The following is a 24,821-nucleotide window of genomic DNA, read 5'->3' as shown; positions in this document are numbered from 1 at the left end:
TCTGGGCACCTTTAATTTCCCTTGATCTAAGGACAAGAACTTTGGCAATGGGCCGGAGAGCTACAGCATTAGGGCGTTTGCCTTGCATGCAGCCAATCCTGGATGGACAGTGGTTGTTTGAATCCCAGCATCTCATATGGTCCCCCGTGCCTGCCAGGAGAGATTTCGGAGAGCAGAGCCAGGAGGAACCCCTGAGCGCCACAGGGTGTGACCCAAAAACAAAAAACTAAAAAAAAGAAATTTGGCACTGATATTGGTCATGGGCAGGTGTCTTTTTATCAGCTGGATTTACACATGCTAAGTCAGCCAAAATAGTTCTATGATGACTGAGGAAAAAAGAATGTACTGACCAAATGCTCCTCTGTGCCGAGTTAATATTTGGATGACTATGATGATTTTTTGGACATTTTTCAATCTTACATTTCAGACTTATATCCTTCATCCTGACATATGATGGTTTAATTTTGCAATATTAAATTTGATCACCTACTTTTATTAAAAAGGGGGGATGGGGCAGGAACAATAGCACAGCAAGGAGGGTGTTTGCCTTGCACGGGACCAACCTGGGTTCTATCCCTGGCATCCCTTAGAGAACCTGCCAAGAGTGATTTCTGAGCTCTCAGAGCCAGGAGGAACCCCTAAGCGCTGCTGGGTGCGGCCCCAAAATAAAATCTCTCTCTCTCTCTCTCTCTCTCTCTCTCTCTCTCTCTCTCTCTCTCTCTCTCTCTCTCTCTCTCTTTCTCTCTGTCTCTCTCTCTCTGTGTTTTTGGGTCACACCCAGCAGCACTCAGGGGTTACTTCTGGCTCTACGTTCAGAAATTGCTCCTGGCAGGCTCGGGGGACCCTATGGGATGCCGGGATTCAAACCACTGTTCTTCTGCATGCAAGGCAAACTCCCTACCTCCATGCTTTCTCTCTGGATCCAATAAAAATTTTTTTAAAGAGGGAGTTCATGTCTGCGTTGTTCTACAACATTTTTCTTTGAAATGTCTTTTTTCTCAAGGTTTGAACAAGGGTTCATGCTGTCCCTAAAGTTGAGCTGGGATAATGGTTCTTTCTCGAAGTTGTGCATATAAGATTAATTTTGTTTATCTCTTCCTCAAACTTGAAAATAATCCTGAAATGCGTAAGATGTTCGTTTTTCTTTGCAGAAGGTCTATGTCTGAAGATCGTGAAATCAGTTATGTTTGGGGGATTTGTGGGTTTCCCATCCAGCTGCTCAGGGCTGACTCTTACCTCTGTGCTCAGGAATCACTCCTGGCAGTACTCAGGGGAACCGTATGGCATGCCGGGGATTGAACCCAAGGCAGATGTGTGAAGAAAGGCAAATGCCCTCACCATTGGACTATCCCTCCACCCCAACAAATTCGATTCTTTTGCCAACTTTTCTGACTTTGTCTATTGCGAGTTTCTATTCCGGCTCCCATGACTATAAAATTTGTTTCCCCCACCACCCACCCAAAAGGATCCCTATCCTCTGATTCACCTCCAAAGGGCCTTGGTCTAGCCTGTCCTGTCCTCCATCCATTCACTCCGGAGAGCTGCAAAGGGTTGAGGTTTCTGTCTTGTGAAAGGTCTGGCTAGAATTGCCCCCTATTTTGCTGCACCCCAGGGCTTGGCTTGCCTTTTGCTTTCACCCCATTCTCGCTTCCACACTCTTCTGCCCTTTCCTCGCATTGCTTTCTTCCTTTCCTTGCACCCCTCAGGCCCTGGATGGTGGGTGCTGGATTGTGTGGTTTGGAATCCTAGATCATGAGTGGCGCTTGTCCTGCCATTCCAGAAAATTGAGTTTGCCAATGGCTCCCTGAGCACTGCCCGTCCCCCCACTCCCCCTGCCCTGGCTTCCAAGTGCCTGTTTTCCCTCATGGAGCTGGAATTGTTTTCTAGCCTCTGTGATTTCAGCTTTTCCTCAGTGAGTCATCGTGGGCTCATGAGTCACCCATAGGCATGTGGGGCTTTCCTGGCGCCTGGTTAATCATTGCTAATTGGATCCTAATAGTGGGCGGGTGGGTAGGCACCCCTTAGGGGTTCTGAATGGAGGGACCCTAGCCAGACAGATATTCTGCATTAGATCTGGGTTCTAGGAATCCAAATCAGAGCCAAAGCCACTCATATTGCTGTTTGAACCTTCCAGAATTTGGGGTATATTTGGTGTTACTTGGTTTTGTTTCTGTTTGTTTGATTGATTTTTTTTTTTTGGTGTTTGGTGTTTTGAGCTAGCCTTGTCCCCCCTCCCTCCCATCTCTGAGCAGGGGCGAGGTGAGTTCCAAGGGGCTCGCGTGGGGGATGACACGGAGAATGGCCACAGCAGTCTTCAGTATCCATGTGTGCTTGGTGAGGGTGATGACGGCCTGATCTGAGAGGGATCCAAGGTGGGGCTCTGGGGGAGGAGGAGGAATATAAGGGGGCATGGCAGCAAAGGACTTGGCTGGTTGCAGTGGACAGGGCATGTCCGGGGCTAGGACCTTCAGGGACACAGCCCGCCTTGGGGCAAGTTCCAACCCCCTAGATTACAGCCGGGAGAGATCCAGCATGCCAGAGCCACCTGCTCCCATAGCCCACCCCTCTGTCCCTGGCACATCAGAGGGTCACCATGCTGTGGGGCCCGACTTCTGCCTGCCCCTTCCCATGTGGGGCTCCTAGTTAGTCCCCAGTTTGGCCCCTGTATCCCACCAAATCCAAGAGAGGGACCTGCTGGGGTTGGGAACCAGGAGTAGGAGGGAATGAGGGGGCCTTTGCATGTCCCAGAAGGCACCCCTGGGAGCAGCTCTGAAATGGAGAGACAAGGGCTCTCAGCTCTGAGGCATCCCAGCATTAGGGGGATCCACAGAGTCACTGGGCTGGGCTCCAGACTCGGTCCCTGGGATCCCTTTTCTTGTCCCCCTCCCAGACTGCAGGGACGGGGATGCATCTCTAACGGGGGGTGCAGGATGAGCCCACTGAGCAATCCTACTAGGCTTAACTGCCCAGAAATGGGAGATATGAGGGTCCTTCGGCACCGAATAGCAGGCATGGAGCCCCGGCAGGGCTGTGCAGGTCCTCACTGCCCCTTGGGACCACTTCAGAGCCTGCTTCTGAGGAGATATGTACTTCTTATGGGATATATAATATGTTTATATAACACATAAATTATAATAAACAATAACATTAGATATATTCATTATCAAATGTATAACAAATACAATAATATATATTATAGGTTTATTATTTTTTATTATATATTGACTTTCTATCACGTACTATAATATAATGGGCATTATATATTGTGATGCGATATGACATAATAGGATATCATAGGTATAAACCATAAATTATTTATAATATTCTATATATAATTATCTAATACTATATAATATGGGGGCTGGAGAGATTGCACAGAGGTAAGGCATTTGCCTTGCATGCAGCCAATCCAAGAAGGAAGGTGGCTCGAATCCCGGCATTTCACATATCCATATGGTCCCCCAGGCCTGCCAGGAGTGATTCCTGAGTGCAGAGCCGGGAGTATAACCCCTGAGCACTGCCCGGTGTGACCCCCAAAACAAAAAATAATATATATATATACATTTGATATATAATGTAATGCAATGCTATGTTATATTGTATTGTATGTAATATTTCTACAATGTACTGTTATATTATTTTTTATATATACAATATAACATAAAATGTATTATAACAGTAAGAAATGAAGCCAATTAAGTGGGAAACTATTTAGCTCAAGATTAAATAAAATCAAGCTGGCATGGACTATTGTCCCATCAGCAGTAATTCTAGAAATGTGGCTTCACCCATTGGCAAGACTTCAGGGCACCAGGCACCCCCCACCCCTCCATCACCCTGAATCCTATCATGGTCCACATCACCCCAAGCATAAGAAAAGCAAAGACATAAACACATAAAATATGCAAATGAACCAAAAGACACCATCGCTTTGGGGTGCCAGGAGGGCAATCACTTGCCCCAGAACCCCTCCACTGGTCCAGGAGCCCAACATCCTGCAAAGGCAGTGTCCAAGGGGTGCCCCATCTTTGCTCATCCAGCAGGGGGCTTCCTGGAGGTCCACGGGGGTCTGAGCTGGCAAGGAGAGGCCAGTGTCCAAGGTGGGTGGGGAGCCCCCAATGTCCTGAGGCAGCAATAGGGGATGTGCCTCCAGCTTAACTCCTGGGATCTCAGAGGCAGAAGAGAGAGGGGGGACACCTGGGTGCTTGACACCTGGTGCTCCCTGGGCCCAGCAGTTCCTGTGCAGGGATGGGGTGGGGGTCAGTTTCAAGGGGTCCTGCTGACCCTGCTGACCCTGCCCCCTGTGGTTCACTGGCATATCCAACCCCAGCCTCAAGTGCCATGAAATGGCCAAATGCCCCACTCTCACCCAGGTGTACCCTATGCCCTGGAGACAGAAGATGTGGGCATTGAAAACAGACACGCATCCCCAGGGGACTTGGCCGCCCAGATGGCACCTGCCCAGAGCTTGTCCAACAACTTCCCTGCACCAAGGGGACCCACAGCCCCACAGACAGACTTGGGGTCCATAGGCACACCACAGAGCTCAGGAGGCAATGCTCAGAGCAGAGGTAGGTGAGTCATCAGGGCTTGGAGCTCTTACGGGGGCCTGAGCAGGCAGCAGAGTCCACTTGTCACCTCCATCTAACCAGGAGGAGGGGACTGTGCTGGGCTCTGGAGTCCCTGAAAGTGGGGCTTCTTGCAGTTCCATGAGGGAGATAAACCGAACCCACAAAGCACTGTGCAGTTTGGGTGTGAGTGTGTGCTTATGTGTTTGTGTATATGTGTGAGCGCATCTGTGTGCATGTATGTTTGTGTGTGTGCAAGAGAGTATGTTTCTCTGTGTGTGTGCCCTCCATGAGGAAGTGGCTGGATCGGAACGCCTCAGCCCATGGGACTCAAGGCAGCTCTCAGGTGTCTCCTGCCCTGGCTGTGTCCACACCCCTAGGCTCTCCTTTCATGAGTGCATCTGGGACAGCCCCCGCCCCCCCCACACACACTTAAACTGGCTGCCTGTGGCCTTTTTCCATTTGGAGGAGGACTGGGTAGTCTTGGCTGGATGAATAGGTGAATGAGTGAATGGATGGATGGATGGACAGGCAGGTGGATGGATAGTTGAGTGGATGGATGGTTGAGTGGATGGATAGATGAATGGCTGGATCGATGAATGGATGAATAGGATGATGGATGGAGGATGAATGGTTGAGTGAATGGATGGATGATGGATGAATGGATGGATCGATGAATGGATGGATAGGATGATGGATGGAGGATGAATGGTTGAGTGAATGGATGGATGATGGATGAATGGATGGATCGATGAATGGATGGATAGGATGATGGATGGGTGAATAGATGGATGGATTGTTGAGTGGATGAATGGATGGATGGATGAATGGGCAGATGGATGGATGGACAAATGGATGGATGGACAGACAGAAGGATGGATGGATGGTTGAGTGAATGGATGGATGATAGATAGATGGATCGATGAATGGATGGATAGGATGATGAATGGATGGGTGAATGGATGGATGGATGGACAAATGGGCAGATGGATGGATGGACAGACAGGTGGATGGATAGTTGAGTGGATGGATGGATGGGTGGGTGATGGATGAATGGCTGGATCAATGAATGGATGGGTAGGATGATGGATGAAGGATGAATGGTTGAGTGAATGGATGAATGGATCGATGAATGGATGGATAGGATGATGGATGGGTGAATGGATGGATGGATTGTTGAGTGGATGGATGGATGGACAGACAGGAGGATGGATGGTTGAGTGAATGGATGGATGATGGATAGATAGATGGATCGATGAATGAATGGATAGGATGATGAATAGATGGATGGATGATGGATAGATAGATGGATCAATGAATGGATGGATAGGATGATGAATGGATGGATGGATGATGGATAGATAGATGGATCGATGAATGAATGGATAGGATGATGAATGGATGGGTGAATGGATGGATGGATGGACGAATGGGCAGATAGATGGATGGATGGACAGACAGGTGGGTGGATAGTTGAGTGGATGGATGGTTGAGTGGATGGATGGATGGGTGATGGATGAATGGCTGGATCAATAAATGGATAGGATGATGGATGAAGGATGAATGGTTGAGTGAATGGATGGATGATGGATGAATCGATGAATCAATGAATGGATGGATAGGATGATGGATGGAGGATGAATGGTTGAATGAATGGATAGATGATGGATGAATGGATGGATCGATGAATGGATGGATAGGATGATGGATGGGTGAATGGATGGATGGATTGTTGAGTGGATGTATGGACAGACAGGAGGATGGATGGATGGTTGAGTGAATGGATGGATGATGGATAGATAGATGGATCGATGAATGGATGGATAGAATGATGAATGGATGGATGGATGGATGGACGAATGGGCAGATGGATGGATGGACAGACAGGTGGATGGAAGGTTTAGTAGATAGATGGATGGATGGACAGACAAGTGAATGGATGGTTGAGTGGATGGATAGATGAATGGATAGATGATGGATGGATAGATGGATGGATGAATGGATGGATGGATTGATGGATATGATGATGGATGAATGGATGAATGGATGGATGGACAAATGGGCAGACGGATGGATGGATGGATGGATGGATGGATGGATGGACAGACAGGTGGATGGAAGGTTTAGTGGATAGATGGATGGATGGACAGACAGGTGAATGGATGGTTGAGTGGATGGATAGATGAATGGATGGATGATGGATGGATAGATGGATGGATGGATGAATGGATGGGTGGATTGATGGATAGGATGATGGATGGATGGATGGATGGATGATGGACAGATGTATGGATGGACAGACAGGTGGATGGATGGTTGAGGAAATGGATGATGGATGGGCAGATGGATGGATAGATGGATGATGGATGGATGGATCAATGGACGGATGGATCAATGAATGAATGACTGGATGGATGATGGTTGGATAAATAGATGGATGGGTGGACAAACAGACAGATGGATGGATGGACAGACAGGTGAGTGGATGGTTGAGTAGATGGATGGACAGATGTATGAATGGACAGACAGATGGGTGGATGGTTGAATGGAAGGATGGATGGATGAATGGAAAGATGGATGGATGATGGACAGATGAATGGATGGACAGACAGGTGGATGGATGGTTGAAGGGATGGTTGGATGATGGATGGGTAGATGGATGGATCAATGAATGGATGGATCAATGAATGAATGGATGGATGGATGGTGGATGGATAAATATATGGGCGGGTGGACAAACAGACAAATGGATGGATGGACAGACAGGTGGATGGATGGTTGAGTAGATGGATGGATGATGGATGGATGGATGGGTGATGGATGAATGGATGGATGGATCAATGAATGAATGACTGGATGGATGATGGATGGATAAATAGATGGATGGGTGGACAAACAAATGGATGGATGGACAGACAGATGGATGGATGGTTGAGTAGATGGATGTATGATGGATGGATGGATCGATGAATGGATGAATGGATGGATAATGGATGAATGGACAAACAGACAGATGGATGATGGATAGACAGGTGGATGGATGGTTGAGTGGATGGATGAATGGATCAATGGATGGGTGGGTGGATGAATGGATGGATGGGTGGGTGGAGGATAGATGGATAAGTGGATGGATGGATGGGTGGATGGGTTGATAGATGGATAGATGGTGGAAGAATGAGTTGGTGATGGGCCAATGGGGGAATGGGTGGATGGATGAGTTGATAAAGGAGGAATGGGAGAATTGATGAGTAGGTAGATGTAGATGTACAAGCACAAGGAAGGGTAGACAGACAGACAGCCAGGAAACCAGATAATGGCTCAGAGGTAAGTAAAAGGATGTTAATTATATGGAAAGCCCCCTTCCAGCCCCTCCAGAAAGCTTAGCTTCAGTGTCACCACTGACAGATGCATCAGGGGTGAGCAGGAGGGTCTGGCAACCCAGCCAACACCTCCCACCCCCTGACACATTCCTCTTTCCTTCCTGTCAGCCCTCAGTGAACCCCACAACCTGGCACCTACTTCAGGAGTTCTGCTTTCACCCAGTCTGCACATCCTCACTTCCTCATCATTTGCAAACAGGCGCGTGCGGTTCAGGCCTCCCTATTCAGTGTCCCAGTGGCGCCCCCCAGCCCAGAGCACCCCCACCCATCCTGCAGCTGTCTACACTCACAAAGCCTGCCTGTGGAGGAGGTCGTGCCAGCTGGAACCAGACACTTCCTGTCCGACGGGCGATTCTGCACAGAGCTGGGGGCAGCTGTCGCTGAAGGGTGGGGGGCTCAGAACCGGATCCAGGGCCCGTATAGGGGCCAGCCCTCTCCCCCACTCCTCAGCAGAGGCTCCAGCGGGTCTGGTCTTTGGTCCTTAGCGTTCAGAGCTGGGCCTAGGTTTGGGGTCCGGCTCTGTGTGGTGGCTTTGAGAGGCAGGGGACCCTCGGGGAGGCTGCTGGCACCTGCCTGCTTCTCTCTCCTGTGCTCTGTGGCCCTCGAAGCCAGTGTCTGTATGTGGGACAGGTCCCTCCCCCCCCCGCACCACTCATGTCATGCCACACGGTCCGGCAGGGAGACCAGCATTGTGCATCCCCCGAGACCAGCTCATGGAAGCTTCTAGAATTATCAGCCACCTGGTACCCTCCAGTTCACTGACCCTTTGAGCTGCCCAACTGCTACTGGGCAGACCCTGCCAAACAACACGAGTCCCCCACAATCTCCATCCACACATTATTGCTCCATCTGCCCATACTCCTACCCCAAGAGCAAGATCCCAGGCCTAAGACTTCACCCCTTTTCCTGGCTCCCAAAAGACTAATTACCTCTTGGGAGAAAGATCTGGAAGGAGGACTGAGACTTCCCTCTAGGCTGGGCTAGATATGAATGTCATCATTCATTCATTCATTCATTCCTTCATTTTGGGCTTTGGGACCGCACCAGGCGGCACTCAGGGGTTAATCCTGGCTCTGTGTTCAGGTTCGGGGAACACTATGGGATGCCCAGGGTCACATGCAAGGCAAGTACCCTCGCCTCTGCTATTATTCCAGCTCCTGAATAGAAATTTAATTATAATATTAATATTGACTTTCCTGAATGCTGATGGAATTAACACACTACACCCCAAAATGGCAGTGTTAGTGTCCCCCAACTTTGGGTCCCAGCAGAACTGTCAGGGAACCCCACTGTACACTGCACCCCAACATCTGTTCAGAGGGGCCCCAGGATGGAAATGAGTCCGCCGTTCCTGACTGCAGGCTCTCTCCCTTCTGCCTTCACCAAGCCCACAACACTTGGGGGGGGGGGGAGAAGGGGCTGGGGGTCCATCCCTGTAACCTCCTGCAGCCATTACAGAGAGACCCAAGTACAGTTGGGATATTATTGGAGTATAGATCAGAAGGTCACCTGCTAGAGGGGGGGACTTGGACGCCAGGTCCCAAGAAGCCATATCCCAGAACTGGCAGTCAGACCCTCATTCGGACAGGAGAGTCTAGATGGCTCTCCCAGGCTTTGTTCCCCGACTCCCAGGGCAGCAGGCTCAGCTGCTGACATCTCAGGCCTGACATCTATCCAGGTTCCTTCACTGGGGGGCCCAGATGCCCGGTGGCCCAAGCCACGGGGATAGAACAGTGGCCAGTACGTCTGAGAACTGAGGCAGGGAGGGGACCCCTTCTGTCCTCACAGCCCATGGCCCCAAGTCCCAGTTTAGCTCCCCCACCCATGTCCCTGTGTCCTGGTTCATTCCCCAGATGAGTCACAGAACACAAATTTGTCATTTGGGGGAAGTTTGTTTTGTTTCAAAGCCACATCTGGCAGTGCTCAGGGCTGATTCCTGGCTCTGTGCTCAGGGATCACTGGTGGCGGGACCCTGGGAAAAGAACATGGGTGGTCCACAGGCAAAGCAAGCGCCCTCCCTGCTATCCTATCTTTGTAACCCCACAAAATTAGTTGATTTTAATTCCACGCCTAAGGATACACCCTAGGAACACAAAAACACAATACAAAAGTGCCTTCTGCACATCTATATTCATTGCAACACTATTTACAATAGCCAGAATCTGGAAACAACCACAATGCCCTTTAACAGATGAGTGGCTAAAGAAACTGTGGTACATATACACAATGGAATATTATGCAGCCATCAGGAGACATGAAGTTATAAAATTTTCCTATACATGGATGGACATGGAAACTATTATGCTGAGTGAAATAAGTGAGAGGGAGAGAGATAGACACAGAATAGACTCACTTATCTATGGGTTTTAAGAAAAATGAAAGACATTATTGTAATAATGCCCAAAGACAATAGAGTGAGGAGTGGAGGGAAAGGCCATGATATGACGCTTACCACAAAGAGTGGTGAGCGCAGTTAGAGAAATAACTACACCAACGACTATCATGACAATGGTAGTGAGTGAGGGAACTAAAATGCCTTTTTTTTTTTTTTTTTTTTTTTGTGGTTTTTGGGTCACACCCGGCAGTGCTCAGGGGTTATTCCTGGCTCCAGGCTCAGAAATTGCTCCTGGCAGGCACGGGGGACCATATGGGACGCTGGGATTTGAACCGATGACCTCCTGCATGAAAGGCAAACATCTTACCTCCATGCTATCTCTCCAGCCCCAAAATGCCTTTCTTGAAGATAGGCAGGAGGTGGGGGAGGAGGGAGATGGGGGCACTGGTGGTGGGAAGGTTGCACAGGTGAAGGGGGAGTATTCTTTTTAATGACTGAAACCCAACTACAATCATGTAAGTAATCATGGTGCTTAAATAAAGAAAAAAATTTAAAAGTTGGTTGATTTTTAACAGTGGCTGTGTTCGGCAATTACTCCTGACTCTGCATAGAATGTTCCGGAACATAGGTCCTGGTTCCCGTGATGGTCACCAACATGAACACCAAAAGAGGCAGGAGTTTCAGAGATGAAGGAAATGGGGCCTCAGGGGCAGCTGGAGCTTTGCAGGACCAGGAAACCCTGATGGGGAGATGGGGCGGGGAGCCAGAGGAAGCCAGGAGGGGGCCTTCCAGAGTGGCAGATAGATACTGAAAAGTGTGCAGGGGTGGAGGGAGGAGAGAGGGAAGATGGAGAGAAGGAAGAGAAGAGGAAGGGAAGAAGGGGAGGAGAGAGAGAGGAAAGGGAGGAGGGAAGAGGAAAAGATGAGGGAGGGAAGGAAGGGAGGAAAGAGGGAGGGAGAAAGGGAAGGAGGGAAGAAGGAAAGAAGAGAGAAAGAGCTTAGAGAGATGGACAGGTCCCCATTTCCTCGAAGCCCCCTGACCCCCAAAACCCTGGGGGACTCTGATTTCCAACACAATCTAGTGAGGGTCAGTGAGCTCCTGGCCCTGGGGACCCCCCTTGTACCCCACTCTCTCTCACTGCTGGGGTCACTCGATGCACCCACAGCCTTGGCAGCTGAGTGAGGATTCCAGGGCAGTGGCCTCAGGCCTGCAACACTGAGGAGAGGAATGTGCGGTAGGAAGTGACCTGGTGACTCAGGGTGACTCAGATGAGCCTGGCTAGGCTCTGTCTGCCCCCCAGTGTCCAGCTCTGCCTGGGACCTTCTCCTGACAGCCTGGTGCCTTCACTGAAGAGAGTGAGGGGAAGGAGCCTGGACTACAGGAGGCACCCAATGGGCAGGGGGTCACCTCATGTCCTCGAGAGCATTTGGGCCTTCTCTGCTGCCCTAGAGCCTCCACGCTAGCAGGGATCAAGCAACAGGCAGCAGCAGCAGCGAGGGTCCAGCTGATGCGAGAGAAGCCAGGGGCTGGCTCAGCCACAGCAAGGAAAGAATCGATTTTCTCCAACCTGGCTTCGACAGTGAGACCCAGACTGCTACCAGTAGGTGAGAAAGTGACTGTCCAGTCCCGTGGGCCACGCTCTGTCCAGGACCCTCTGAGGTTGTTGTTGGAACTTCTTATGGTGTCTGTTCCTTATGGAGATGGCATGGAGGCTCTGTCCACACACCCTCCCCCAGTCCATCCACAAACCCTTCCACCAACCTGTCTAGCCCCTCATCAGTCAGGCAGGCAGCCACTGCCCACCCACCCACCCACCTGTCCATAAGCTCAGTTATCCTTCTACCAACACACTATTCCATCCAACAAACCATCCACCAACCCATCCATCTATCCATCCATCCATCCACCCAACCAGTCAACCATTCATTCATCCATGCACCCAGTTGTCTCCCCATTCATCTATCCAACCAACTAACCACCCATTCATCCACCCATCCATCCATTCACCCACCCACCATCCATCCACTCATCTAATCTTCCATCCATCCATCCTTCCATCCATCCATCCACCCATCCATTCTTCCATCCATCTATCCATCATCCCTTCAATCATCTATTCATCCTTCCATCCATCCACCCATCTACACACCCAATCATCCACCCACCCACCCATCCATCCATCATTTATCCATCCATCCATCCATTCTTCCTTTCTTCCATCCTCACAAGAACCCAGGCATTCATCTAACCAATGTGAGCCATTACTTGTTTCCTAATTGACTCCTCAGTGTCGCCCTGCACACACACACACACACACACACACACACACACACACACACACACACACACAGTCCTCTGGGCTTGACCCACTCACCACCCATCACCTCTCACAACCCTCCCTCAGACCATAACCGCACTCACTAACCCGTGAGTCTGCTGAGTCCTAGGACCAAGCCATACCCTGGACCAGCAGCACCCTGGGGTGGCCTCAGCCTGGCTCTTTAGTCTCTCATGCCCAACCTTCCCCCTCCTCCAGTCAACAAACCCCATCCACCCCTCAGCCTCCACAGTCCAGGCCTTGACCTATGACCTCGGAAGCTCATCATCCTGGATCTAAAACCAGCTTCGGAAAACATCACCAGCCCCACTGCCCACCCCCACTCTCTCTCTTCATCCTGGTCTCCAGGGGGGCTCTTGATCTTGTCTTGCAGTGTCACTCAATCGTCTACCTGAGGCCCCAAAGCTGCAGATCCCCTGCCAATTGGTTTGGCACCAGAGTGCAGGGCTGAAGCCACTGGTAGAGTGGGACCTTAGCTGCCCCAGTCTGTGCCTGAATCACGACAGCCCAGCCTGGCAGCCCTTCTAGGCCAGTGCAGGAGGAGATGGAGTTGAGGGGGTGTTGCTTGCAGCTTGAACCCATCATGGGCTGAGATCCCTCCATCATGCTAACACCTTCCGCTGATGCATGTCCAAGGCTTGGTTCTTTGATTAGCTTGAAACTCAGCAGTAACCAAGAGGGGAGCATGAGAAAGGGGATAGACAGGCCCTTCCCTGAGGCCGGAGGACTCTCCCTTGGGAAGAAGGGCATCCCCTTTTCCCCAAGATTCCTAATGGCCTGTAGCAACCATAGTGCAGGGATCAGCCACCCTGAGGTGATGCAGGTGGCTGGGGCCAGAATGAGGGACTGTCCCTTGCCCGTGAGGAAGAGTCACATGCCCAGATGGTGCCAGGGGCAATGCCCAGCTGACTCTGACTTCCCTCTGGCGGCTGCCCTTGCAGGGCACTGTTGTGCCCCAAATTCTCTGCCCCCCTTACTAATAGCGACACTCACTGACCAAGCAGCTGACCAGAGAGGGTGCTAGTCTCTCTGGCCCATCTGCTGGGCCCCAGAGTCCCTGAGGCACAGATGGTGTGTCCCAAAGGGGCTATGAGACCTAGGCAGGGTTGGTCTGAGTGTCCTGACCCTTGGGGGTCACATGTCTGTGGGTCCAGTTCAGCTGAGGCCCCTTAACTGCCTACCTGCAGCCAATCCACCCTCTACCCACACCTCTGCACCTCTCTCAGACCCCTACTTGCTGACCCCAATGGGGGGTACTTGCCCCCTTTGATCCCCTCCACTAACCGGCCCATCTTTGCTTTCAGACGCTCCCAACCAAATTAGGACCTGGTGGGGGTGCTTTTCCAACAATGGGGAACAGTGGAAAGACCCCCATAAGGGTCTTCTCGCTTAGTCCTCATGTTTTAGTCCCCATTTTCAGGGCCTGTGACACCCCTGTCAAAGCCAGCTCACAAACCAGGTGTGGGTCCCCTGAGAAGGTCAGTACTGGGGGGAGGGGATAAGGAGGCTAGCGTTAGGCTGCCCAGGGGAACCAGTTCACTGTTGACCCCCCTGATAGGGTGCTGGAGGCCCCCAAACCCAGACAAGATGGAGTGAATGAACCGGGCCCTGCAGTTCCCTGGCCACCCATAACCTCAGTGTGGGGAGCATGGCAAAAAAGGGGAACTTGAAACCCCAAGAATGAGTCAGAGAAAAAGGAAAAGGATTCTTGGGTTTCACCAAGGCCCCACAGCAGGACCGCCCGGGGCTGGAATTTCAGGCCTGGCCACCAGAGGAGTCTCTGGAGAAGGGGTCCCCTTAACCTGGCCTCCCCACTCTTGCAGCAGAGCACATCTAGGCAGGGAGGGGCTCGTCCTCCCTGGGTGCAGCTCACCAGACTGCTTTGCTAAGCATCTACTATATACCAGATCACGACAGACCCCCTCAGCCTCATAGGGACCATCCTCAGAGCCCCCGACTGTGCATAAGACTTGTAAAGGGACCTGCGTGAGTGTATGACAGTACTTCTGGGGAACCCCAGTCCCCTTAGGGGAGTCAGACTCTAGGAAAGCAGGGGTTTGCATGTCTGGTGGTAGGTTTTCCCAAAGTGGGGTGCTGAGGCAGGAGTCTGCAGCCAGGCAGCAGGGGGGACTTAAAGCCTGATGGAAATAAAGCTGGGGGGGTGCCAGCTGTTCTTGCCCCCCCCAGCAAAGGCCCCTCTCCTGAGCAGTAGACAGGAAGTTCCTTTTTGCAGGGGGAGCAGGGTGGGCAGGGCACAGAGGGCTCCCACCTCTCTTCCCCATCTCTAGTCTCTATCTTCCGTCTCCTGGACCCTGAGGCCCCTTTAACGGGCCTGAATCCTGAATCTGAATGGGGGAGTTAAGGATGAAGCGGCCCCAGGGAAGGGCTGGTCTGGGCGGGCTGGGCGCCAGGGCCGGAGGAAGCCAGAGCAGGCCAGAGACCACAAAACCCCATTTGAAATTCCACCCGTGGCATGAGGAGGAGATGAGGAGGCCCCCATAAAGGGGGCATTGAGGCTGGGTCTGCTCCCCTGGCCAGCTGATGGTGAGGTCACACACCCCCCCCCCCGGAACCCCCGCCCCCCCCTCATTAAGGACTTGAGGAAGAAAAGCGCATCAGGAAATGATGTGATACAGAACTCGGGTTATTTATAGCTGAGAATTCGCAGGGTCTGGCCCCCACACACACAGCAGACCGGACGGAGGAGGAGCCCGGGGAGGATTCTCTGCAAAGGCTCTGATGACCCTCGGGCCCTCACTGTACCCGCAGGAGCCTCAAGACCATCGTGAGCACTCTTCGGAGCCAAGAGGGGGGAACCAGGCACAGTGTTTTGTCAACACAGAAATTGAGGAGGGGACTGGAGAGATAGCTCAGTGGTTAAGGTATTTGCAGAGTTCCACACCCCGGCATCCCATAGGGTCCCCCGAGCCTGCCAGGTTGAGATTCCAAAGAGCAGAGCAGGAGTGGGCCCTGAGAGTTGCAGGGTGTGGCCTCAAAACAAACCAACAAAAATTTGGGGTTCGGAGTGATTTCCCAGCTCGGACACAGATCAACATGGAGACCCAGACTTGAAATGGGGCGATGCATGCTCGGTGGTTCGGGAAGGCCTCAAACAGAATCAGTACTGACTGGGGCTTCAGCTGGTCACCCCTCTCCAAAGACATCTCCACCATCTCCAGCATAACACAGTGCTCCCATGGGCCTCCCACAGGACAACTGACCCCAGCTGGTGAGCCCCATCTACTCCCCAAACCTGGAAAGACACATGACCAGTTGCTCACCCCTACAGCCCTGGGGGGAGGGCCAGCAGCTGAGCCTTCAGGGAGCAGGGAAGGACCCTCATTTTCCAAGTCAGGGCACTCAGGCATGTCCGGGTAACTCCCCACGTGTGTCAGAGCCCAGGAAAAAAAAAGGGTACCCTACCAGGCCAGATCCCCTGCGTGGATGGAGAAAATCAGGCACTGAGCAATTTGTCCCTGAAACCAGCTATGATATTCTCAGTCAGCCTGAGGCCAGGGTTCTCTGGGGGAGCCCCCTGCCACAAGAAAGGCCTCAGAGAAGAACTGGAATGACACTGGAACCTCATGCCCCCAACCCTCACCCCTGTTCTCCTTTCTGGACATTCCTGGGCCCTCTGAGGCGGCCGCTTATCAAGTGAATTAGCAGCCCCGGAATGTGGCTGCTGCCTTATCTCCCACCACAGCTGGCAATTAAGGGATCCGCTGAGCCCTGCTGAGGGCTCAGGATACCCCTGGTCCCCTGCTGAGGGACACACAGGTCAGGCCAGGGCCAGGCCCTTCCTGGGAGGGCACCAGGCAGACATCACTTTCTGAACCAACCCCTTGGGAAGGGCTCACCACCTCTGACCTCTGACCTCGACTCTGCCCTACGAGTGACCCACTGCAGACCCTGGAAGGCAGATCCTGGGGTGCAGGAGGACAGTGTCCTAGGATGTCCTCAACACTGAGCAGGGCCTGGATCATGCAATCCTCCAAGGACATATTACCCCTGAGCCTCTCTGCATGATAGCCACAGACCAGGTCTAGGGTTTGGGGTACAGGGAGAGGTGATGCCGCCCTGGAACCTCCAGTCCTTCCTTCCAGGCTCTTAGCTCCAACCCTTCCTGGTGCCGCAACACGAGACCTACTTACTACACTCCAGTGAGGTCAGCCCTGAGCCCCCCAGGTTAGAGGTCACCCCCTTTTATTTATTTATTTAATGATTTTTTTTTTTTTTTTTTGGTTTTTGGGCCACACCCGGCGGTGCTCAGGGGTTATTCCTGGCTGTCTGCTCAGAAATAGCTCCTGGCAGGCACGGGGGACCATATGGGACACCGGGATTCGAACCAACCACCTTAGGTCCTGGATCGGCTGCTTACAAGGCAAACGCCGTTGTGCTATCTCTCCGGGCCCTTATTTAATGACTTTTGTCTTTGGGCCACACCTGGCAGTGATGCTCAGGGCTTTCTCCTGGCTCCGTGCTCAGAAATTACTCCTGGCAGGCTCAGGGGACCCTACGTGATGCTGGGGATTGATGCTGGGGTCAGCAACAAGCCAGGTAAATGCCCTTCCTGCTGTGCTATTGCTCTGGCCGCACAGATGCCCCTTTTGGGAAAGGACTTGCCTCATAGGCTCTGGGAAGCAGCAGAGGAACCCTGTGTCCTTGGGGGCAGCACTGATCAGAGAGGATCAGGCTGGACCCCAGTTCTCCTGTAGGTGCATCTGTGCAACTCAGTGTTTGGGGAAGCTGAGACTTGGGGTGATAGGTCGGGGTTCCCATCTGCACCCCAGGGAGGCCCTGGCCTGCACAGTTGGCATGGAGCCTCAATGGAGGGGGCCCTGGTCAGGATCCATGTGGGTGTGGTAAGGTTGTGTGTGTGAGTGACCAGGACCCCTTCTGGGAGTGTTCATGTCACCATGTGGCGTGGCCATGATTCCCTATGGGAGTGGTCAGAACCCCCGAGTTTGGGGGTCCTGCCACACGTGGGACCTGCCACACGTGGGATCCAGACACCAGGGTTGGGTGTGAACTCAAACCTACTGGCTCCATGGGGCCTTGACTCTGCTCTCCTGTCCCTACGCCCCTCCCAGCTGTCCCTGTCATCCTGCCTTTTAGCACATTCCCAGCTCTGTCCCCCCTCCCGACATCACTGCCCATGGTGTCCAGAGAGGGGTGCTGCGATTGCCTGGGGCATGGCCTGGCAGGGTCATGAGAGGGTAGTGGAGGTATCATGGACCAGGACGGCAGTGCACGGAAGGGACCCCCAGACCCTGGGAGGCTGACACCAACCCCCAATCTCCCACCCACTGCCGAGTCCTGACTTTTCAAGTGCTCTGGCCTGGTGGGGGGGGTGTGCTGAGGCTGGGCAGGGGTGTCCAGAACACTAAGCAGAGATGGCAGCTGCCGACCCTCCCTGGGTCCACTCACTGGGCACTGCCCGCCCCAGCACATGTATGGATGGCAGCACCCTTGGGTGGCCCTATAGGAATTTTTGCTACCTATTTGTCTTGAAGGGATGTGGGAATCAGTCCAGGGTGTCAGCTCCTGCTCAGGGAACAGAGGAGTTGGGGTGCACAAAAGAGGGGGTATCAGACTGTCAGCTCCTATAATATGGTGCTGAAAAGAATTGTTTCTGTGATCTTCGCTGCTTTTAAAGGAGGTTCACCAAGTACCCCCCTCCCCTAAAGATAGCCCAACTCCTGGGGCGCATTCTTCACATGAGGAGGACCCCCCAATAGCCTGTGATCCCCACCATGTACCCCCTGCTACTGCAAACTGGCATCTGACCAGCAATTCCCTATCCCAGGTCCTACTCCACCTGCCTTCCCACCCTCGGGTCACCCCAGAATCCAGCAACAGGCTTACACACGAGAGGAGGGGGCTGGTGTGGAATTGAGGGTTTCCTGATGCCCAGCCTCCTTTATCCCTTTCATACCGCTGCCAGCCCTCCTGCCCACTGTGCTGGCCTGTGTGAGGAAGGGGGGCCCCAGCACCCCTGGGGTTAATGACCAGACCGCCTCAGAGTCCGGAGGCCCTGTTTCTGATTTCCAGAAGATGCGGCGGCCTGCGTAGCATCATTGTTTTTTTCTTTTGGGGCGTGAAGAAAAAGCAGGTTCAACTCATAGCCGGAAGGGAAGGCAGCGGGTGGAGGGGCCAGGGCCTAGGGGAGAGAGAGATCATAGCTCTCTCAGATCAGAGGCTCGCACTCGGAGCCTCTGAGAGTGGGTGCAAGGAACTGCAGGGTCCCCTGCTTCCACCAAGTGGCTTGAACCTTGATTTATTTATTTTCCTTCAAGACACAAATAGAAAGTGAACTTGAGAAGCTGAGGCCCAGAAGGCCATTTGGAGCCTGGCTTTGCTGGGTGCGGGATTCCAAAGAGGAATACCAACTGTGTGGGCTGGAGGGTGAAAGGGGTCTTGGGGGGCAAGTCTGGGCATAGCCAGATTCCTGCTGGACCCCAGGAGGTAGAAGGTTTAGTCCCTTCCTGCAGGATTGGCTGGGTATCTGGGCCTGTGGAGTCCAGGAAAACAGAATTCTCCACAGAAGCATTTCTCTCTATCTAAGGTGGCTGGAATTGATTAGTGATGTCTGCCAGGGACAGTGATGGGGATGCCCATCAGTGAATGATGAGGAAATCTGGAGGGACTCAGGTCCTCTGAGGCCCTAATCGTAGATCCCAGGGGCTGAAATTTCAGCATGTGAGTGCTGCCAATCTGTCCCCCTGTGTCATGATTCTCACCGTAGGCAGAGAGAGTTGTCGGCTCAACGTTTTTCTCCTGCCAAACCCCGGTCTGTCCCAGACCACTCTGCTCAGGACCCACTGTCAGCCCCACACTCTGCCTGCCTCTAGCTTCTTCACTTTGGCTCTTCTCTAGCAGCCCAGCACAGGCCCCCCACAGAGGCTCCACTGTCTGGCAAACACCAAGGTCTGGGCCGCCAGAGTCTATCTTGACAGTCACCACTCACAGAAGCTGGATGGCTCCCACAGGAAGCGTCCTGTGATTCCAGAAACTGCCCTATCTTTATAATATGGTCAAATGATCAGACAAGGACTGTTATTGCCTTGTTTCCCACATAAAGAGGCTGCTGCACGGAAGGGTCTGATGGAGAGGAGAGGAGAGGAGAGGAGAGGAGAGGAGAGGAGAGGAGAGGAGCGGAGAGGAGAGGAGAGGTGAGGAGAGGGGAGGAGAGGAGAGGAGATGAGAGGAGAGGAGAGGAGAGGAGAGGAGAGGAGAGGAGAGGAGAGGAGAGGAGAGGAGACAGCAGAGTGGAGACTTGGGCCTTGAGCCTTGTACTTGGCATGAAGCACTTTGCTTCAGTGCAAGAGCTGTGCCAATAGGGAAAACAAGGGTTCAGGGTCCAGCTCTTTGTTTCTTCTATTACTTGTTCATAGGTTGTTAGGGGAAGAAAGAGATGGATGGATGGATGGATAGATGGATGGATGGATGGATGGATGGATGGATGGATGGATGGATGGATGGATGGATGGGTGGATGGATGAATGGATGGGTGGTTGGATGGATGGGTGGATGGATGGATGGATGGGTGGATGGATGGATGGGTGGATGGATGGGTGGCTGGATGGGTGGATGGGTGGATGGATGGGTGGGTGGATGGGTGGGTAGGTGGGTGAGTAGATGGATGAGTGGGTGAATGGATGGATGAATGGGTGGATGGATGAATGGGTGGATGGATGGATGGATGAATGGGTAGATGGACACATGAGTTGGTAGATGGATGAATGGGTGAATGGATGGATGGCTGGGTGGGATGGGTGGGTGGATTGGTGAGTGGATGGATGGATCAATGGATAGATGGATGGGTGGCTGGTGGATGGGTTGATATATGGATAAATGAGTGATTAAGTGGGTGGATGGATGGATGAATGGGTGGTGGGTGGGTTGATTGATAAATGGATGATTAGGTGGGTGGATAGATGGATGGATGGGTGGATGGATGAATGGAGAGATGGATAGGTGGGTGGGTGGTTAGATGGATGGATGGATGGATGATGATTGGATTGATGAATGGATGGGTAGGTGATGGGTAGGTAGGTGGATGGATAGGTAGGAGGGTGTTTAGGTGAATAGATGATGTATGGATAGGTGGATGGGTGGGTAGATGAATGGTCAGATGGGTGATGGGTGGGTAGATTGATGGAAAGATGGGTAAATGGATGAATGGGTAGATGGATGGATGGATGGATGGATGGATGGATGGATGGATGGATGGATGGATGGGTGGACAGATAGATGGGTGGATGGGTGTTGGTGGGTTTATAGATGGATAGATGGGTAGATGGATGTGTAGGTGGATGTGTGGGTGGGTGGATGGGCGCATGTGTGGATGGACACACAGGTGCATACAGGCATGAAAGAAAGGGGAACCAGCAAGTGGAGATAAAAGGCCCTGCCTGGGGAAGCGGATGAGATCATGATCCGCCTCTTCCCTGCCCTTTGCAGCTTTATCAACAAATCCAGGCATGTGAAAAGGGCTTTGAGGCATTTGTTGTGAGAGAGATAAAATCCCAGGCATGTTGTGCAAGGACCCACGTCCCTCCCCCCTCTCGCTCCCGCCTCCCCTGGCTTGGGCAGCTCCTCCCTCGAAGCCTCTTTCCCATGGGAAGCTGAGAGACAATCACAACTTCTTCTCAATGAGCCAAAGAGTAAACAGGAGCCAGGACGCACCGAGCTGCCAGAGCTGCCAGGTCACTTCTCAGCGGCAGTTACATAACCGGGACATACCTGGGAGAGGCACTGAACCGGACTGTCTCAGGCACTGGCCGGGTGGGGGAGGAACCAGGCCGGGCAGGAATAGGGTTTGGGGGTGGCAGGTTGGTCAGGCATCTGGCCATGTATGTGTGTTTCAGGGTCATTCCTAGGACCCCTGCCCCACCCAAGACCCCCATGATCATTACCTGCAGCACACATGCCCTCTTGTAGATCCAAAGTCCAGCTGCCACAGGAGTTGAGAGCTTCGGGGTGAGGCCACAGGAGAGGGTAATGTGGGGGTTTCTCATGTCATATGCAAGGCAAAAGTAGGATCAGGGTCACAGAAGAGCCAACATTCCTTAAGGCAGTCCAGGGGGACTTCCTGGATGAGGCAGCCTGCAAGGGCTTGGACAAGATCCTAGGCAGGAACTCTAATGGCTATGACCCACAAAATGCTGTGATGGAAAGTGGGAATCCCCACAATTCAGCAGACCCAAAAGCTGTTATCCGAAAAAGGGACCTGGGGTACATCCAGGACAGCCAAGAACAGGAGGCCCCAGCGAGGCCTCAGCCTCTTTAGCCTCGGATAGGTCATTGCTGAGCATCTTGGGGTGCAGAGGGGACTAGGGGGTCAGATCCTTCTGTGGGAGCAGGGTTCAGTAAATACATCAGATCGAAGCTGAAGCACAGCCATCTATGAGACAGACACTGGCGTTTCTGGGTCCCCTGGCCCTGACATGCCCAGCCGGGGTGAATGTCGGGGACCTCTAGGGCCTGAAGCTGGCGTTGATGTCAAGAAAACCATTAGCCAAGAAGTGAGGGTGCAGTTGCTACCTGGAACTTCATACTGGGGACCCCTCTGAGGATCACTTGGGCATAATCAACTGTCCACGGTCAAGGGGACACTGTCCACACTTGGTCACTTACATACCAGGAAACCGGGTGCCGGGTCTGTTACGAATTGGCGCCCCCTCCAGGTTGAGGGCTAAGAGGAGCCAAGCAGGAAGGAGCACCCCTTCCATAGCCTGGTGACCACTCAGTCCTGCTCTGCTCAACAATAACTGTGTTTTGGGTTTGGAGGCCACATCTGTCGGTGCTAGGGGCTGAGCCCTTAGTCTGCGCTGGGATCACTCCTGGCGGTGCTCAGGGGACCCTATAAGGTGCCAGGGACCGGATCCATGTCGGTCTTGTGTCAGGCCAGCACCCTCCCTACTGGACTATTTCTGCAGTAGAGAGAAATAATTGGATCTGCTCAAGAATCACTCCTGGCAGGCTCAGGGAACCTCATAGGATGCTGGGGATCGAACCTGGGCTGTTACTTGCAAGACAAAACCCTCCCCATTTTGCCATCACTCGAGCTCCTGCTTGGTTATTTTACAGGCGTCACTCCTACGTTCATGTGTCACTTTGGTAAGAGATGGAGCTCCAGTGGGAGGCACCATTCTCCATCAGTGCCCCAGCAGCAATGCTAAAGTCATCACAGCCCTGAGCCACATGGGGAAGGCGGAGGGGGGCCACTGCAGCTCCAGGAAGGCGACACCTGGCCAAGTAGAGCTCTCATCCACCTACAGGGACTCAGGGGAAAGACTCAGGGGGAGGGGTGGAAGAGCAGTGCAGAGGCCTTGGGCTCCGATTTCGGTTCCGCTCTGCAGGAACCCCGTATCCTGTGCCCGGCAGCAGGGCGCCAGGGGGTGGGGCAGGCTGGCAGAGGCGTTGGAGACAGGTCAGGACGGACCCTGGGGCTTTGGGTTGCCACATTCGGTGGCAAGAGATAGGTCTTCCACAGACAGTGGTGAACCAGCCAGGGTCACATCCTGGTGGTCGGTGGCACTCCAAGATCATGCCCCTGGTGACCCCTGCTGTTGGCACCAGGCAGCGGTCGAGGAGGGACAGGATGTCACGGTTCAGAATGGTCAGGAGTGCAGGGATGAGAGCACCGGGTCCTGGCACTGCCCCAAGAGGCTCTAAACTCCTCTCAGGAACCAACTATGGAGGGGCCAAAGCGATTGCACAGTGGGAAGGGAGCTTGCCTTGCAAGGACCCAATCTGGGTTTGATCCCCGGCTTCCCATAGGGTCCCCCGAGCACCACCAGGAGCGATTTCTGAATGCAGAGCCAGGAGTCATCCCTGACCACCGCCAGGTGTGGCCCACAAATAAATAACGAAAACCGATACTAGGGGGGACAGAGTGATGGGACGGGGCAAAGGACTTGCCTAGCAGGTGGCTGATTCAGCTTCCAGCACTGGATATATTTCCTTGAACACTGCCAGGGGTGATCCCTGAGCACAGAGCTAGGAGTAAGTCTTGAACACTGCTGGGTGTGAGCAAAAAAAAAATAAACAAACAACTACCTAGTATGTGCAGAAAATCTTCATTTTCTCTTTAGTTCCCAGAACAACCTCAACAGCCGTCCGTATGTGTGTGTACATGAAGTGGCAACTCAGACTGGCCACTGACCCAAGACCAATCAGATGCAGAAATGAGTCAGGAACCATGCCAGGGCGGAACACACAGTCATTTTCAATAAGCAGGCTACACATGTGCATGGACACGCACGCACACACACACTCATACGCACACATCTATGTTTCAACCTTTTCATGGACTGAGTTGGGATAGTTGGTCCAAGAAATGGCATCAGACGTTGCTCTGGGCTGGTATGAAAACCTTGTGATCTGGGGCCGGAGAGATAGCATGGAGGTAAGGCATTTGCCTTTCATGCAGAAGGTCATTGGTTCGAATCCCAGCATCCCATATGGTCCCCCGAGTCTGCCAGGAGCAATTTCTGAGCATAGAGCCAGGAGTAATCCTTGAGTGCTGCCGGGTGTGACCCAACCCCCCCCCCCACCTAAAAAAAAAAAGAAAGAAAACCTTGTGATCTTCCTAGTTCATTGGAGCAATGGAGAGATAGGTGGGTGGACAGGGGAACAGTTGGATGGAGGAGTGTACAGTAGAATAAATGAGCAAAGAAATTGTGAGTGGGAAGGATGAAGGGTGGAAGGATGGTGTATGGACAGTTAAGTAGACAGGTTAGTGATGAATGGGTGGATGGAAGGGTGGATGGGTGGGTGAGTGAACAGATAAGTAGAGAGGTGGGTGATGAATGGGTGGGTGGATGGATGAATGGATTAGTGGGTGAGTGGGTGAAATGGGTGAGTGGATGGATGGATGGATGAATTAAAAAATGGAAGGATGTGTAGATGGATGGATGGGTGGGTGAATGGATAAATGGGTGGGGTGGGTGGGTGGATGAATGGATGAATAAATAGATGAATGGGTGGGTGGATGGATGGGAGGGTGAGGGTAGGTGGGTGGGTTGGTGAGGTGTGAATGGGTAGGAGTGGGTGGATGGATGAAGGGTCTAGATGGGTGGGGAGATGAATGGATGAATGGACAGATGGGTAAAGGGATAGATGGATGAGAGGTGGGTTGATGAATGAGTGAATGATAGATGGATAGGTGAATGGATAGGTGGTGGATGGATGGG

The sequence above is a fragment of the Suncus etruscus genome, chromosome 9 (assembly GCF_024139225.1).
Source record: "Suncus etruscus isolate mSunEtr1 chromosome 9, mSunEtr1.pri.cur, whole genome shotgun sequence".
Lineage (NCBI taxonomy): Eukaryota > Metazoa > Chordata > Mammalia > Eulipotyphla > Soricidae > Suncus > Suncus etruscus.
Note: the sequence above shows the minus strand (reverse complement) of the source record.